The sequence below is a fragment of the Oryx dammah genome, unplaced genomic scaffold (genome assembly GCF_014754425.2).
Source record: "Oryx dammah isolate SB20612 unplaced genomic scaffold, SCBI_Odam_1.1 HiC_scaffold_10, whole genome shotgun sequence".
Classification (NCBI taxonomy): Eukaryota; Metazoa; Chordata; class Mammalia; order Artiodactyla; family Bovidae; genus Oryx; species Oryx dammah.
Window position 1 is genome coordinate 79,546,980 of NW_024070194.1, and position 17,666 is coordinate 79,564,645.

General features: G+C 40.9%; 1 long non-coding RNA gene across 1 annotated transcript in view; it reads right to left on the reverse strand.

The window, feature by feature from the left end:
• Window positions 1-10,563: 10,563 nt before the first annotated feature.
• The window catches only part of LOC120869189, a 30,330-nt gene continuing 23,227 nt past the window's right edge, over window positions 10,564-17,666 (reverse strand). The window contains exon 2 of the long non-coding RNA XR_005722462.1: window positions 10,564-15,436. This is a non-coding gene — a long non-coding RNA (uncharacterized LOC120869189). The remainder of the gene's footprint in view (window positions 15,437-17,666) is intronic.

Sequence of the window (17,666 nt, forward strand, 5' to 3'; positions counted from 1 at the left end):
ATGATAACAGGGGGCATCATTTTTCTATTAGCCTTATATTATTACAGTAGCAAATAATTAGAGCAAGAGAAGAAAGGAAGGAAATAAGGCAGATGAGGAAATTTTATAAATGGGGTTATTTTAATGGTGAATGTACTATTTTAGACAGACATCTAAAAGGAGAAGAAAATATTGAGCTGGCTGTCTTGACCAGAGTGGGCAATTCAAAGGGAGAATCTGATTAAGGGGAAGGAAAGTATCACCATTAGCTAAGGGAAATAAGAAAAGTTAAGGTAGTAAATCCAAGACAAATGAGACAAATCAGCTGTTCACCACAGAGAGCCACAAAGCAAGAAATGAGGCAGAAGTGCAGAAAGGATTGCATTCTTTCAACCATAAAAGTGAGAACATTCAAGAATGTAAAAGAAAAAACATAAGTAGGGCCCAGTCACCATGCATAGTGCACAGTGCTGTTTTTGTTGCCCAGGCAACAGGAACCTGGTCCTCATGTTAATGAGAGGAAAGCACATAGTAAGCGAAAACACATGCAAACACAGTACTAAATAATCAGAGTGGAGTCACACCTAGTGCAGGGGGCTTCCTTTCGGGAAAGCTAGGTAAGAACTGGGGTGGGATTAAAGTGAGAGGTTGTGAAGGGGATGCATTTATGTGTGAAAGCAGGAAATTGAAGCTTCTCTAGTGTCTGTTAAAGAGGAGCTAAATCGGTAGTTATGTCTCTCGGTGGTGATGTCTCCCTGTTGTCTCTTTATGTACCTTGCAGATCAGCTGGGAATGGAGAAACAAGTCAGCTCAGGCTTGGCTGTCTCTCCTCTCAGGAAGGGAAAACACTGAATAAAAAATATATATATATATATATATATATGGATAATTGCTTTACAGTGTTCTTCTGTTGGTTTCTGCCAAACCTCAACATGAATCAGCCATAGATATACCTATGTCCTCTCCCTCTTGAACCTCCCTCCCTCCCCCTACCCATCCCACCCCTCTAGATTGATAGAGTCCCAGTGTGAGTTCCCATATGGTAATGTGAGTTCCCACGGTACTCTCTGCATCAGTTCAGTGCAGTTCAGCCGCTCAGTCGTGTCCAACTCTTTGTAACCCCATGAATCGCAGCACACCAGGCCTCCCTGTCCATCACCAACTCCCGGAGTTCACTCAGACTTGCGTCCATCGAGTCAGTAATGCCATCCAGCCATCTCATCCTCTGGCGATCCCTTCTTCTCCTGCCCCCAATCCCTCCCAGCGTCAAAATCTTTTCCAATGAGTCAACTCTTCACATGAGGTGGCCAAAGAACTGGAGTTTCAGCTTTAGCATCATTCATTCCAAAGAAATCCCAGGGCTGATCTCCTTCAGAATGGACTGGATGGATCTCCTTGCAGTCCAAGGGACTCTCTGCATACATCCTAACTTTTCCTTCATCCCCTACTTCTGCTCTGTCCTTACAGCTGTTCTCTGTGTCTGTGTCCCCTTTGCTGCTATGCAAATAGATTTATCAGTACCAACTTTCTAGACTCCATATATATACATTCAGTTCAGTTCAGTTCAGTTCAGTCGCTCAGTCGTGTCCGACTCTTTGTGGCCCCATAAATCGCACCATGGCAGGCCTTCCTGTCCGTCACCATCTCCTGGAGTTCACTCAGACTCACGTCCATCGAGTCAGTGATGCCATCCAGCCATCTCATCTTCGGTCGTCCCCTTCTCCTCCTGCCCTCAATCCCTCCCAAATTCAGAGTCTTTTCCAATGAGTCAACTCTTCACATGAGGTGGCCAGAGTACTGGAGCTTCAGCTTTAGCATCATTCCCTCCAAAGAAATCCCAGGGTTGATCTCCTTCAGAATGGACTTGTTGGATCTCCTTGCAGTCCAAGGGACTCTCAAGAGTCTTCTCCAACACCACAGTTCAAACACATCAATTCTTCGGTGCTCAGCCTTCTTCGCAGTCCAACTCTCACATCCATACATGACCACAGGAAAAACCATAGCCTTGACTAGAGGGACCTTAGTCAGCAAAGTAATGTCTCTGCTTTTGAATATGCTATCTAGGTTGGTCATAACTTTTCTTCCAAGGAGTAAGTGTCTTTTAATTTCATGGCTGTAGTCACCATCTGCAGTGATTCTGGAGCCCCCAAAAATAAAGTCTAACACTGTTTCCACTGTTTCCCCGTCTATTTCCCATGAAGTGATGGGACCAGATGCCATGATCTTTGTTTTCTGAATGTTGAGCTTTAAGCCAACTTTTACAGAGACTCTTTTACTTTCATCAAGAGGCTTTTTAGATGCTCTCCACTTTCTGCCATAAGGGTGGTGTCATCTGCATATCTGAGGTTATTGAGATTTCTCCCGGCAATCTTGATTCCAGCTTGTGTTTCTTCCAGTCCAGCGTTTCTCATGATGTACTCTGCATAGAAGTTAAATAAGCAGGGTGACAATATACAGCCTTGACATACTCCTTTTCCTACTTGGAACCAGTCTGTTGTTCCATGTCCAGTTCTAACTGTTGCTTCCTGATCTGCATACAGATTTCTCAAGAGGCAGGTTAGGTGGTCTGGTATTCCCATCTCTTTCAGAATTTTCCACAGTTTATTGTGATCCACACAGTCAAAGGCTTTGGCATAGTCAATAAAGCAGAAGTAGATGTTTTTCTTGGAACAGTCTTGCTTTATCCATGATCCAGTGGATGTCGGCAATTTGACCTCTTGATCCTCTGCCTTTTCTAAAACCAGCTTGACCATCAGAGAGTTCACGGTTCACGTATTGCTGAAGCCTGGCTTGGAGAATTTTGAGCATTACTTTACTAGCATGTGAGATGAGTGCAATTGTGCGGTAGTTTGAGCATTCTTTGGCATTGCCTTTCTTTGGGATTGGAATGAAAACTGACCTTTTCCAGTCCTGTGGCCACTGCTGAGTTTTCCAAATTTGCTGGCATATTGAATGCAGCACTTTCACAGCATCATCTTTCAGGATTTGAAACAGTGGAGGAATTCCATCACCTCCACTAGCTTTGTTCGTAGTGATGCTTTCTAAGGCCCACTTGACTTCACATTCCAAGATGTCTGGATCTAGATGACTGATCACATCATCGTGATTATCTGGGTCATGAAGACCTTTTTTGTACAGCTCTTCGTGTATTCTTGCCACCTCTTCTTAATATCTTTTGCCTCTGTTAGGTCTATACCATTTCTGTCCTTTATCGAGCCCATCTTTGCATGAAATGTTCCCTTGGTATTTCTAATTTTCTTAAAGAGATCTCTAGTCTTTCCCATTCTGTTGTTTTCCTCTATTTCTTTGCATTGATCGCTGAAGAAGGCTTTCTTATCTCTTCTTGCTATTCTTTGGAACTCTGCATTCAGATGCTTATATCTTTCCTTTTCTCCTTTTCTTTTTGTCTCTCTTCTTTTCACAGCTATTTGTAAGCCCTCCCCAGACAGCCATTTTGCTTTTTTGCATTTCTTTTCCATGGGGCTGGTTTTGATCCCTGTCTCCTGTACAGTGTCACAAACCTCATTCCATAGTTCATCAGGCACTCTTTCTATCAGATGTAGGCCCTTAAATCTATTTCTCACTTCCGCTGTATAATCATAAGGGATTTGATTTAGGTCATACCTGAATGGGCTAGTGGTTTTCCCTACTTTCTTCAATTTGAGTCTGAATTTGGTAATAAGGAGTCATGATCTGAGCGACAGTCAGCTCCTGGTCTTGTTTTTGTTGACTGTATAGAGCTTCTCCATCTTTGGCTGCAAAGAATATAATCAATCTGATTTCGGTGTTGACCATCTGGTGATGTCCATGTGTAGAGTCTTCTCTTGTGTTGTTGGAAAACGGTGTTTGCTATGACCAGTGCATTTTCTTGGCAAAATTCTATTAGCCTTTGCCCTGCTCCATTCTGTACTCCAAGGCCAAATTTGCCTGTTAATCCAGGTGTTTCTTGACTTCCTACTTTTGCATTGCAGTCCCCTAAAATGAAAAGGACATCTTTTTTGGGTGTTAGTTCTAAAAGGTCTTGTAGGTTTTCATAAAACCGTTCAGCTTCAGTTTCTTCAGCATTACTGGTTGGGGCATAGACTTGGATTACCGTGATATTGAATGGTTTGCCTTGGAAATGAACAGAGATCATTCTGTTGTTTTTGAGATTGCATCCAAGTACTGCATTTCGGACTCTTTTGTTGACCACGATGGCTATTCCATTTCTTCTCAGGGATTCCTGCCCGTACTAGTAGATATAATGGTCATCTGAGTTAAATTCACCCATTCCATTCCATTTTAGTTTCCTGATTCCTAGAATGTCAACGTTCCCTCTTGCCATCTCTTGTTTGACCACTTCCAATTTGCCTTTATTCATGGACCTGACATTCCAGGTTCCTATGCAATATTGCTCTTTACAGCATTGGATCTTGCTTCTATCACCAGTCACATCCACAGCTGGGTATTGTTTTTGCTTTGGCTCCATCCCTTCATTTTTTCTGGAGTTATTTCTCCACTAGTCTCCAGTAGCATATTGGGCACCTAATGACCTGGGTCAGTTTTCTTTCCAATTCCAAAGAAAGGCAATGCCAAAGAATGCTCAAACTACCGCACAATTGCACTCATCTCACATGCTAGTAAAGTAAAGCTCAAAATTCTCCAAGCCAGGCTTCAGCAATACATGAACCGTGAACTCCCTGATGTTCAAGCTGGTTTTAGAAAAGGCAGAGGAACCAGAGATCAAATTGCCAACATCCACTGGATCATCAAAAAAGCAAGAGAGTTCCAGAAAAACATCTACTTCTGCTTTATTGACTATGCCAAAGCCTTTGACTGTGTGGATCACAATAAACTGTGGAAAATTCTGAAAGAGATGGGAATACCAGACCACCTAACCTGCCTCTTGAGAAATCTGTATGCAGGTCAGGAAGCAACAGTTAGAACTGGGCATGGAACAACAGACTGGTTCCAAATAGGAAAAGGAGTATGTCAAGGCTGTATATTGTCACCCTGCTTATTTAACTTCTATGCAGAGTACATCATGAGAAACGCTGGACTCGAAGAAGCACAAGCTGGAATCAAGATTGCTGGGAGAAATATCAATAACCTCAGATATGCAGATGACACCACCCTTATGGCAGAAAGTGGAGAGCATCTAAAAAGCCTCTTGATGAAAGTAAAAGAGTCTCCAAAAAAGTTGGCTTAAAGCTCAACATTCAGAAAACGAAGATCATGGCATCTGGTCCCATCACTTCATGGGAAATAGATGGGGATACAGTGCAAACAGTGTCAGACTTTATTTTTTTGGGCTCCAGAATCACTGCAGATGGTGACTGCAGCCATGAAATTAAAAGATGCTTGCTCCTTGGAAGAAAAGTTATGACCAACCTAGATAGCATATTCAAAAGCAGAGACATTACTTTGCTGACTAAGGTCCCTCTAGTCAAGGCTATGATTTTTCCTGTGGTCATGTATGGATGTGAGAGTTGGACTGTGAAGAAGGCTCAGTGCTGAAGAATTGATGCTTTTGAACTGTGGTGTTGGAGAAGACTCTTGAGAATCCCTTGGACTGCAAGGAGATCCAACCAGTCCATTCTGAAGGAGATCAACCCTGGGATTTCTTTGGAAGGAATGATGCTAAAGCTGAAACTCCAGTACTTTGGCCACCTCATGTGAAGAGTTGACTCATTGGAAAAGACTCTGAATTTGGGAGGGATTGGGGGCAGGAGAAGAAGGGGACGACCAAGGATGAGATGGCTGAATGGCATCACTGACTCGATGGACATCAGTCTGAGTGAACTCCGGGAGATGGTGATGGACAGGGAGGCCTGGCGTGCTGTGATTCATGGGGTGGCAAAGAGTCAGACACGGTTCAGTTGGAGCGACTGAACTGAACTGAATGAACTGGGGAGTTCTTCTTTTGGTATCCTATCGTTTTGCCTTTTCATACTGTTCATGGGGTTCTCAAAGCAAGAATACTGAAGTGGCTTGCCATTCCCTTCTCCAGTGGACCACGTTCTGTCAGACCTCTCCACTATGACCCGCCCATCTTGGATTGCCCCACAGGCATGGCTTGGTTTCATTGAGTTAGACAAGGCTGTGGTCCTAGTGTGATTAGATTGACTAGTTTTCTGTGAGTATGGTTTCAGTGTGTCTGCCCTCTGATGCCCTCTTGCAACACCTACCATCTTAAATGGATTTCTCTTACCTTGGTCGTGGGGTATCTCTTCACGGCTGCTCCAGCAAAGCACAGCCGCTGCTCCTTACCTTGGAGGAGGGGTATCTCCTTACCTTGGAGGAGGGGTATCTCCTTACCGCCGCAGTTCCTGACCTTCAACGTGAGATAGCTCCTCTAGGCCCTCTTGTGCCTGTGCAGCCACCACTCCTCTGGTTGCTGCTCCCGGCCGCTGGCCCTGGCCTCGGGTGTGGGTGGCTCCTCCCAGCTGCTGCCCCTGGCCTCGGGCTCAGGGTGGCTCCTCAGGATCACCACCCCTGACCTCAGACAGACGCGGGGTGTCTCCTCCCGGCCGCCGCCCCTGACCTCGGACGCAGGGTAGCTCCACTTGTATACGATATTTGTTTTTCTCTTTCTGATTTACTGCACTCTGTATAATAGGCTCTAGGCTCATCCACCTCATTTGAACTGACTCAAATTCACTCCTTTCTATGGCTAATACCATGACCTAGTGACTAACTCATTTTGAGTCTTCCCTAATGGCTCAGATGGTAAAATATTTGCCTGCATTGCAGGAGACCTGGGTTCGATCTCTGGATCAGGGAGATCCCCTGCAGAAAACAACGGCCACCCACTCCAGCATTCTTACCTAGAGAATTCCACTGGCAGGCTACAGTCCATGGGATCACAAAGACTTGAACACAATTTAGCAACTAACATTTATGGCTGAGTAATATTCCATTGTATATATGTACCACAGCTTCTTTATTCATTCATCTGTAAATGGACGTCTATGTTGCTTTCATGTCCTACCTGTTGTAAATAGTGCTACAATGAACATCAGGGTACACATGTCTTTTTCAATTCTGGAAACAATGATTTTTGATGCAGGAAAAATTACAATTTACAAAGTTCAACTTACTCTCCTTGAAAGGTGCTAATATTGGTTTCTGTTGTTTTTATTCAGTTATCTTGCTTCTCTAGATACTGAAAAATTCAGTTTTGTATTTAACATTTTAACATTTAAAATATTTTTAATATTGTGAAAGAATTATCTTTACAAATTGTCTCTGATATTTGAAGGTACTTTCATTTTTCACATAATAGGAAAAAATTAAAATGCTTTACCTTTAAACAGTTTCTTTTTCAATGATTAAAGCAGAAATCAAAATGCTTAATGCTTTAGAGCAACATTACTGAAACTTCCACGCACTCAACAATTGCCTGGGGATTTAATACAGATTCTGCTGATCTGAGGTGAGGCCTAAGATTCTGCATTTCTAGCCAGCTCCCAGGTATTGCCATTGCTATTTGCAAGAACTTCTAGCTACTTTGAGCAGCAAGAATTTAATTCATTATGGTAGATGCCGGGATATAGAAATGATAATTTGGTGCTTAAATGCTGACCAAATATAATACTTTTGCTTTGTGCATTTTTTCTTCATTTTGGAAACAATTTCTGTATTTATTTTCTTCTTATAGATTACTCAAGTAATGTGTATCATAAAATATTCACTCTGGGCATGTGTGCCACGCTTGGTCAAAAAAAATAAAAATAAAAATAAAATATTCAGTTAATCTTAATTATGTTGAATAGATTCATAGTGTCTATCAAGTTTACTATATTCTTATACTTTTCTGTATATTATTTCTATCAAGTTTTTAGAGTTTGATATTGAAACTCCAACTAAAAATATTAATTCATCCACTAAAAAAATTAATTGTAATATATAGTGGAACTATACGTAACTTTGTTCTGTATTTTCCAAGTCTCCTGTATGTGTTATACTTTCATAGTTTAAAAAATAAAAAAGAAATAGAAAAAAAATCACTAATTGTAAAAATGTATAGAATAAAAGTAAAAAAAAAAAAAAAAGGCTGTCTGAGGAGGCCTTACAAACAGCTGTGAAAAGAAGTGATAAGCAAAGGAGAAAAGGAAAGATATACCCATTTGAATGCAGAATTCCAAAGAATAGCAAGGAGAGATAAGAAAGCCGTCTTCAGCAATCAATGCAAAGAAATAGAGGAAAACAATAGAATGGGAAAGAGGGTCCGACATGCCTGAGCGACTTCACTTTCACTTTTCACTTTCATCCATTGGAGAAGGAAATGGCAACCCGCTCCAGTGTTCTTGCCTGGAGAATCCCAGGGACAGAGGAGCCTGGTGGGCTGCCTATGGGGTCACACAGAGTCTATGGGGCCACACAGAGTCGGACGCAACTGAAGTGACTTAGCAGCAGCAGCAGAGATCCCTTCAAGAAAATTAGAGATACCAAGGGAACATTTCATGCAAAGATGGGCACAATAAAGGACAGAAATGGTATGGAAGCAGAAGAGATTAAGAAGAGGTGGCAAGAATACACAGAAGACTGTACAGAAAAGGTCTTCATGACCCAGATAATCACGATGGTGTGATCACTCACCTAGAGTTAGATATCCTGGAATCTGAAGTCAAGTGGGCCTTATGAAGCATCACTATGAACAAAGCTAGTGGAGGTGATGGAATTCCAGTTGAGCTATTTCAAATGCTGGAAGATGATGCTTTGAAAGTGCTGCACTCAATATGCCAGCAAATTTGGAAAACTCAGCAGTGGACACAGGCCTGGAAAAAGTTAGTTTTCACTCCAATCCCAAAGAAAGGCAATGCCAAAGAGTGCTCAAACTACCACAAAATTGCACTCATCTCACATGCTAGTAATGCTCAAAATCCTCCAAGCCAGGCTTCAGCAATATGTGAACCGTGAACTTCCAGATGTTCAAGCTGGTTTTAAAAAAGGCAAAGGAATGAGAGATCAAATTGCCAACATCCACTGGATCAACAAAAAAGCAAGAGAGTTCAAGAAAAGCATCTACTTCTGCTTTATTGACTATGCCAAAGCCTTTGACTGTGTGGATCACAATAAACTGTGGAAAATTCTGAAAGAGATGGGAATACCAGACCCCCTGACCTGCCTCTTAAGAAACCTATATGCAGGTCAGGAAGCAACAGTTAGAACTGGACTTGGAACAGCAGTTTAGTTCAGTTCAGTCGCTCAGTCATGTCCGACTCTTGCGACCCATGAACCACAGCAGGTTAGGCCTCCCTGTCCATCACTAACTCCAGGAGTCCACCCAAACCCATGTCCATTAAGTTGGTGATGCCATCCAACCATCTCATCCTCTGTCGTCCCCTTCTCCTCTTGCCCTCAATCTTTCCAAGCATCAGGGTCTTTTCAAATGAATCAGCTCTTCACATCAGGTGGCCAAAGAATTGGAGTTTCAGCTTCAAAATCAGTCCTATCAATGAACACCCAGGACTGATCTCCTTTAGGATGAACTGGTTGGATCTCCTTGCAGTCCAATAGACTGCTTTCCTGGTCTGATGGAACACCAGACTGGTTCCAAATAGGAAAGGGAGTACATTGAGGCTGTATATTGTCACCTTGCTTATTTAACTTATATGGAGACAACATCATGAGAAATGGTGGGCTGGAAGAAGCACAAGCTGGAATCAAGATTGCCAGGAGAAATATCAATAACCTCAGATATGCAGATGACACCACCCTTATGGCAGAAAGTGAAGAGGAACCAAAAAGCCTCTTGGTGAAAGTGAAAGAGGAGAGTGAAAAAGTTGACTTAAAGCTCAACATTCAGAAAACTAAGATCATGGCATTCAGTTCCATCACTTCATGGGAAATAGATGGGGAAACAATGGAAACAGTGTCAGACTTTATTTTGGGGTGCTCCAAAATCACTGCAGATGGTGACTGCAGCCATGAAATTAAAAGACGCTTACTCCTTGGAAGGAAAGTTATGACCAACCTAGACAGCATATTAAAAAGCAGAGACATTACTTTGCCAACTAAGGTCCATCTAGTCAAGGCTATGGTTTTTTCCAGTGGTCATGTATGGATGTGAGAGTTGGGCTATAAAGAAAGCTGAGAGCTGAACTGAGGCTTTTGAACTGTGGTGTTGGAGAAGACTCTTGAGAGTTTCTTGGGCTGCAAGGAGATCCAACCACTCCATCCTAAAGGAGATCAGTCCTGGGTGTTCATTGGAAGGGCTGATGTTGAAGCTGAAACTCCAATACTTTGGCCACCTGATGTGAAGAGCTGATTCATTTGAAAAGACCCTGATGCTGGGAAAGATTGAGGGGAGGAGGAGAAGGGGATGACAGAGGATGAGATGGCTGGATGGCATCACTGACTCAATGGACATAGGTTTGGTTGGACTCTGTGAGCTGGTGATGGACAGGGAGGCCTGGCGTGCAGCGGTTCATAGGGTCACAAAGAGTCAGACATGACTGAGCAACTGAACTGAAAAGTAAAAAATGTCCGTTTTCATTCTCCACTCTTTTCTTCCCTCAGTCTCTTTCCTCTGTGGATCATAAATCCTTTGGTATAATAAGCATTTTTTTACATATAAATAAAAATAAAATGTGAGTAGTATAATGAGTACTTTCATATTTATTGAGAACTTTTAATTGCATTTAGATACACACATATATGTACAAACTTCTCTCACATAAAATATGAGAGAATCATGTTATATGAAATTTTCTCCTGCTTGATTTTTAGAAAATTTTTCAATCTCTAACTGACATCTCTCTGTGTCAGTATTCATTTGATTTTGTGACTATTACATTCTATCGATTGACATTATTTCCATATTATTTACCTTTATACATTTAGACCTATTTTTCTTCCCTTAAATATTACTTTTTAATACATTTTAAGTTTTTGGGGGTGGAAAAATATAATTTTGTTGCTGTTTTGAGTGAGATCTTTATATAGATCATTGTTAGCACATTGAAATGTCTGTGCTTGTGTGTGTTTATTTTACTTTTAGACACCTTGCAATTTTCTCATATACCTGTTACATATTTTTATTTCATTATTTTGAATTTTAATGTAAAATCTTAGAATTTTTTCCAGTTTTTGCTAATATTTTTTTCTAAGATTCTTTAGATTATTTTGAATAATGGGGATTTGTGGAATTATTGCCTTATTTTATGGGACACTCCTAACATTTTAGCATTAATATTTGTCATAGTTTCCCTGTAAGCATTATGTCAAATTTAGTTAGTCTCCTTTATCAAAGTCCTAATTTTGAATTTTTAAAATTGGGAGTGACTAATACATTCTATTGAATACTTTCCAATAATGATTAAGATTTTTTTTGCTCATTTATTCTTTAATCTAGTGATTTAGCATAAATATACTTCTTATTGTTTTGTTGGTGGTGGTTTTTTAATTTTTATTTTTGATAATAGCCATCCTAATGGAACTGGAAAAGGACTGCAATTTTAAGGAGGTGATCAGAGTAGGCTTTGGTGAGACAGTGGCATTTGAGACTTGACAAAGTTGAGGCAGATACTTGGGAGGCAAGCTTTCTAGGCAGAACTGTGGGTTCTGAGGCAGAAACCCACCTGGGGTGTCTGAGGAAGAGCAATGGGAAACCAGAATGGCTGTATCAGCCTGAGCAGATGGGAGAGAGGAAGGGAGGAGGTAAGATGGGAGCCCTGGGGGTGTTTTGAACAGTCCTCTATTCACGTCCTATTCTTACACTACTCCTGCATTCCTAAAATAAACCTTCCTCTATCACTTTGTGTTGTTAATATTGCAAGTTGTTGCTATAGTGAATTTGAAAATATTTTATTCATTATATTTGCATTGAGCTTAATATCTACTTTATTATTGCTGCTTGTTAGGCATAATGCCAGTGGGTTTTATTTTCATGTTTTCTTTTTAATGTGATTGAATAGACTATAAATGCCAAAGAGATTACTTACTAATTAAAATTGGGATAAAAACACTCCGTAAAACAAGCAAAGATTGCTGTCAAATTAGAGTCATGGGGGTGTAATAAGGGGTGATCTTTGACTATCTTCATGTTTTCTGATAACACTGGTTTGTTTACTCATGTCAGGGAACTGAGTGGTATAGAGTGTAAGTGAAATGGACCTGTGTCTTCCCTGGACGTCTGGTGGCCTGTGGGGCCAAGGTCATGGCCAAGGGCAGGTGTATGCAGGCATCCAGGACCCCCGGAAGCCCCTGGAGGAAGAACCTCTATGCACAGGCATTCAAAGGCCTGCAGCACTGCTTTGTCTCCGCGGCCAAGAGCCTGAATGGAGGCCGTTAGAAAGGAGGGAGTGCTGCACTTCACATCCATCTTCTGCCCGAGGACACAGAGCCCCTGGCCTGGTACTGATGGCTCCAAGGCTCAAACATCTAAACCCACAAGAGCTCGTCCAGCTACAAGCCAGAAATGTGTTAGGGCAGAGCACAGGCAGAGGGGAATGTGTTTTCCAGCATTGCATCTTGTAAGGATTTGGGTTAGAATAAGCTACAATGCACCAAAAGCAAAGACCACTCTAAGGCCAGGGCCCAGGTATGTGTGTGTGTGTATTTTTAGTAAAAGGAAATAAAGAATTGGATTAAAATTTTAATCTGTAAAACCACTGAGAGTAATTCCTTCTTAGCCAATCCTCTGGGCTCTGTCCAGGCTTCTGTCCTCACTCCATTCAAGTCAAGTCGAGTTTTCATATGTTGTCATCTGGCTTTTCCAACAGAAAGCATTGGATGGAGAAAAGAGTAGCAAAACCATTTTCAACTTAGACTGGCTCCACCTTGGTAGTGGTTCAGAGTAATGACCAGTACAGTAGCATCACACACCCTGCAGTGTTTCCTGTGTTCATATAGGAAGAGCTGAGGGCTGATTATTTAATATAGTTTGGTGAGGCTTTTCATTTATAAACCAGAGCCATAAACTTGATGTTGGCTGCTTTCCCAGTTAGTTCTTTAGTCATGGTAAAGGAGATTTTCATTAAGCGGATCTAATGCCATCTTGAAGTTTTTGTAAAGTTTAATAAGTAATTTCAGTTTCAAAGCTGAGTTAAACTGCCTCTAACACTTTACTATTCTTTCCACCTTGTTACCAGCAGGAGACTGTTAATGCTGTTTTTCTCTGTGTTTGGACATTTTGCCCTTTGCAGAATAACCTCAGCGCGTACAGTAAAGGCTACTGGTGCCCCAATCCACGTCCTTTCAGCAAACTCCCAGATTGACTGCAGCTGTAGTTCACACCGTCCACCCCCCACCCCCTCAATCATCCATACCTCTCCACTGGCATCTCTGCCTGGAGGCTTATTAGGCACTAAGGGAGCTTGCTCTGCCTGCATGCCAGCCAGCACCATGGATTTAATGTTCCCAGTAGCAACCTTCACCCAATGAACTGGAGCTGGTGCAGAGACACCCGAGCTTCGCACACTTCCTGCAAGACTGAGACCCCGATAATAAGCTCCCGCACACACACTTCCTGCCTTTCCTCCCCATTTCAGTACCCCCTCCCTTGCTGCACTTCCTCCGTCACCTCCCAAATAAACTACTTGTAGCCACATCCTTGCCTCAGCGTCAGCTTTTAGAGCAACTCAAACTAAAATAGGTCAAAAGCAGGAAAAGCGGAGGGCTTTCCCTAAATCACACAGAACTCAAAGCACCTAAAGTAATTTATGTGATGATAAAAAGATGAATGGCAGATGGCATCACTCTGCCAGAGATGAAAAGTTAAAATAAATAGCAACCAAATACCAAAAACGTGAACAGACAGAAAAACTCCCATCCAGATGTCAGTGTATTTGAAGCACAGAGAAAGTGGAATTTGGTCCTAGGCAAAGGCAACACCCCAATGCCCTGGCTTCTTCTGCATCCCAACTAGTTTCCCTTTCTGACTTTCCTTTGGTATGTGTGCCCCTGTCTCTGACTGTTGTTAGAGGAATGGGTATTTTCCTGTGTTCATTATTTCCAGAGCAGACCGATTTGCATTAGCCTCATGTCTTTCTAAGCATTGGTGTCAGCAACTTCTTGTGCCCCAGATCACATCCTTCTACCCGCATTTTTACAGCAGCCAGCTTGGTGAAGGTGTCACTTGACAGCCACTTGCACCAACCACAGCAACTATCTCAGCCTTCCTGCCACGCAGCTTCTCTTTTGCCATCTTTTAAGATGCTTTCTGGAAACCACTCAGTTGTTCTGAAGTGTGGACAATACTGAAAGTGCAAGGTCATGCACTACATTCTGGGGCAATTCTTGACCAATAGGAGAAGAAAGCTGATGGATTATTTCTTGCTTGTCCTTCTGCTAGACAAGCTTAAGGTGTATTGTTTTGAATAATTTATTAGAGCGCCCCCTGGAGGACTGAGCCACAATTGTCCAAGGTGGTGCTCGGCTTTGTAATACTTTGTTTTACCGTTTCCCAGCTCCCACTCCAATTCCTTAGGATGGAACTGCACAAAGTAACTTCCTGCATACACATCCTGTCCAGCTCAGCTTTCTGGGAAGGCTATTACTTCTTAGGTCCACATTCTAGAATGACTTTCCCGTTTCTCCTTTTCCAATATCTCCTCATACACCTTCCCAGCTCAATTGCTCTCTGACACCATCATGATCTCATCTTGGCTTCCAAGGAACAAAGGTGTAAACATCTGAAAACCAGACTGTTACTCCTGATTCACTACTGGCAAGTAATTAACCATTTGTAAAGAAATGAAAAAACGTTTAACTTCTGGCTCTTGTTGTTAGATTTTGAGAACTTTCCTCATTCCTCACTTGATGGTTCTTCTCCGTAAATTTCCACATTTCCTTGGGGTGTACAGTATTTATGTCAGTGGCTATAGATTTTGTGGGATTTGTGGATTCAGACAAATGCCTATTGCTATTCACAGCTCTTGGATGGGCAACGTTGAGAATACAGAGCAGCTGAGATGCAATTGCTGAGATTAATCAAAGGATGAAATAGGATAAACTTTGCACATAGTAAGAGCAAGTAATATGCAGAATTCTGTAAGTGTGGCAAGTCAAGTATTGACAGGGTGTCATGGTGGAGAGAGAAATCATCTGGTCAAAGCTAGAAGAAAGCTGACTTCACAAAGTTCTTCACTCAGGAAATAAAAGATGCTCCATGGTGGACTGCCAAGAGACCAGCAAAGCAATGGTCAATTTTGCAACAATGGCAAAAATTCTTGTGGTTGGTTGGCAAAGGCATCATGAAGGAATATTTTTCTGTTTAATAATTAGACATTTTTGGCAGCTCTAAATTTCAAGCTCCAAAAGCATTTCAACAAGTATTGGCACTATATTGTTGAACAGCATGTTTATCCTCTTCAAGGTTGAGCATTAGAGTTAGGAAGTCTATCTTTTCTGAGGTTACAATGTCATAATACATGACTTATTAAAGCACTATAACTCTCCATGCCTCTTGGATACTTTGGCTTGTTTATGAAAATTTCATTGTTATGCATGTGTAGATGGCAGTTTGAATGACCTACAAAGAATAAGACATTAAAATTTACAGATGTTACACTACTTATTACAGTCTGTTCAAATATTATTTGTCACACAAAAAGATATTGGTTAGCTTGAAATATATAAGCAAGTTCTATGCATTTCTTTAAATTAAAATACAGATATCAAGGTATATTATTCATTCTCTTGTGTAAGTTAAATGAGGAACTAAACTAGTTGAGGTCTTTAATACCTTCTCAACTCAGAGTGTGGTCTTTAGTCCAGCAGCAGCAGCATCACCTATTAGCTTTTGGAAATGCAGAATACTGGGCCTCAGCCTGGAACTACTGACTGAAAATCTGGATGTTATTAAGATGTTCAGTGATTCACGAATACATTAAGGTTTGGGAAGCCTTGACCTACTTTTCTCTAGCTATAATTCTTCAAGGAGATCAAACTGGTCAACCTAAAGGAAATCAACCTTGAATATTCATTGGAAGGAGTGTTGCTAAAGCAGAAGTTCCAATACTTTGACCACCTAATGTGAAGAGCCGACTCATTGGAAAGACTGAGGGTAGGAGGATAAGGGAGTGGCAGAGGATGAGATGGTTAGATAGCATCACCGACTTAATGGATGAACTTGAGCAAACTCTGGGAGATAGTGGAGGACAGAGGAGCCTGGTGTGTCTCAGTCCATAAAGTCACAAGAGTCGGACATGACTTAGCAACTGAACAATGACAACAACAATAATTCTGCAAGTTTTAAGAGCTAACTTTGGCCTTAAATGCAATGATGTCTGACACATGAGATGCCCTCAGACCATCTGGTGACCAATGGTACTTGGGTTTTACAATATATATATTTTGAAATATTAATTTCTAGTATACTTTTAAAACAATTATTTTTTTCCATAGAATGTCTTCCTCCTAGGCTGAGAGGATTGGCCTATAAATCTCAGAATATATGAGCAATCCATAGAAATTAAAAATAGAGAAAAATTTAAGAAAAGTCTCTCAAGGAAAGTGTTCTAAGAAATTTTTAGATATAGGGTTTCTGAGAAACATCTGAATTCTGAATACATTTTCTATTATAGGTTAAAGCATTTTGTTCTATGAATATTTAAATGCACAGGTAATTTTCAAAATGCAAAGTGAAATGAAATAGCGTTTTCTACTTACCAAGTTGGAAAAAAGTTTGCCAATGTTAAAAAGGTTGCTAATATTCAGCAATCATAAGTAGGTACACAAATAATGACCTGCAAAGATGTATATTTTTTAAATGGAGCAATCAAGTTTCAGTCCAATACGTGTAGCCAGACACCATTTTATAATTTAAATTTTATATACAATATATACACATTTCAGAATAAGCATAAGAAAAAGTTGGAAAGAACAATATCAAGCTCTTAGCAATGGTTAGTTACCTCAAAGGCGGGGAATTCAAGAACAGACATTTGAACACATATATGGTCCAATTGGTCCAAACACTTGATTAGCTATTCAAGGGAATAAAAATCCATGTTGGAGTAGGCCGTTAAAACTTTTATTTTTAAAATTTAAAATTTATTTTTATTTTATATTGGTGTGTGGTTGATATACAATGTTCTGTTAGTTTCAGGTGTACAGTAAAGTGATTCAGTTATACATATATATGTGTGCGTGTGTATCCGTTCTTTCTCAGATTCTCTTCCCATATAGGTTATTATAGAATACTGAGTGAGTTCCCTGTGCTATACAGTAGATCCTTGTTGATGTCTTATTTTATATGTAGTAGAGTACATAAGAAGTGTGAAAAAGTGAAAGTGTCACTCTGTGCAACCTCAAGGATTATAGCACATTAGGGCTCCTCAGTTCATGGAATTCTCCAGGCAAGAATACTGGAATGAGGAGCCATTCACTTCTCCAGGGGATCCCCCTGACCCCAGACTCAAACCTGGGGCTACTACATTGCAGGCAGATTCTTTACCATCTGAGCCACCAGGGAATCAAGGGATATGTTAACCCCAAGCTTTTAATTTATCCCTCCTCTCCCCTTTGTCCTTTGGTAACCATAAGTTTGTTATTTGAAGCCTGTGAGTGTGTTTCTGTTTTGTAACATCTGTTCATTTGTGTCGTCTTTTTAGATTCCACATGTAAGTACTATCATGCGATATTTATCTTTCACTGTGTGACTTAGTATGATAGTCTTTAGGCCCATCCATGTTGCTGCAACTGACATTGTTTCATTCTTTTTAATGGCCGAGTAATATTCCATTATGTATATGTACCAC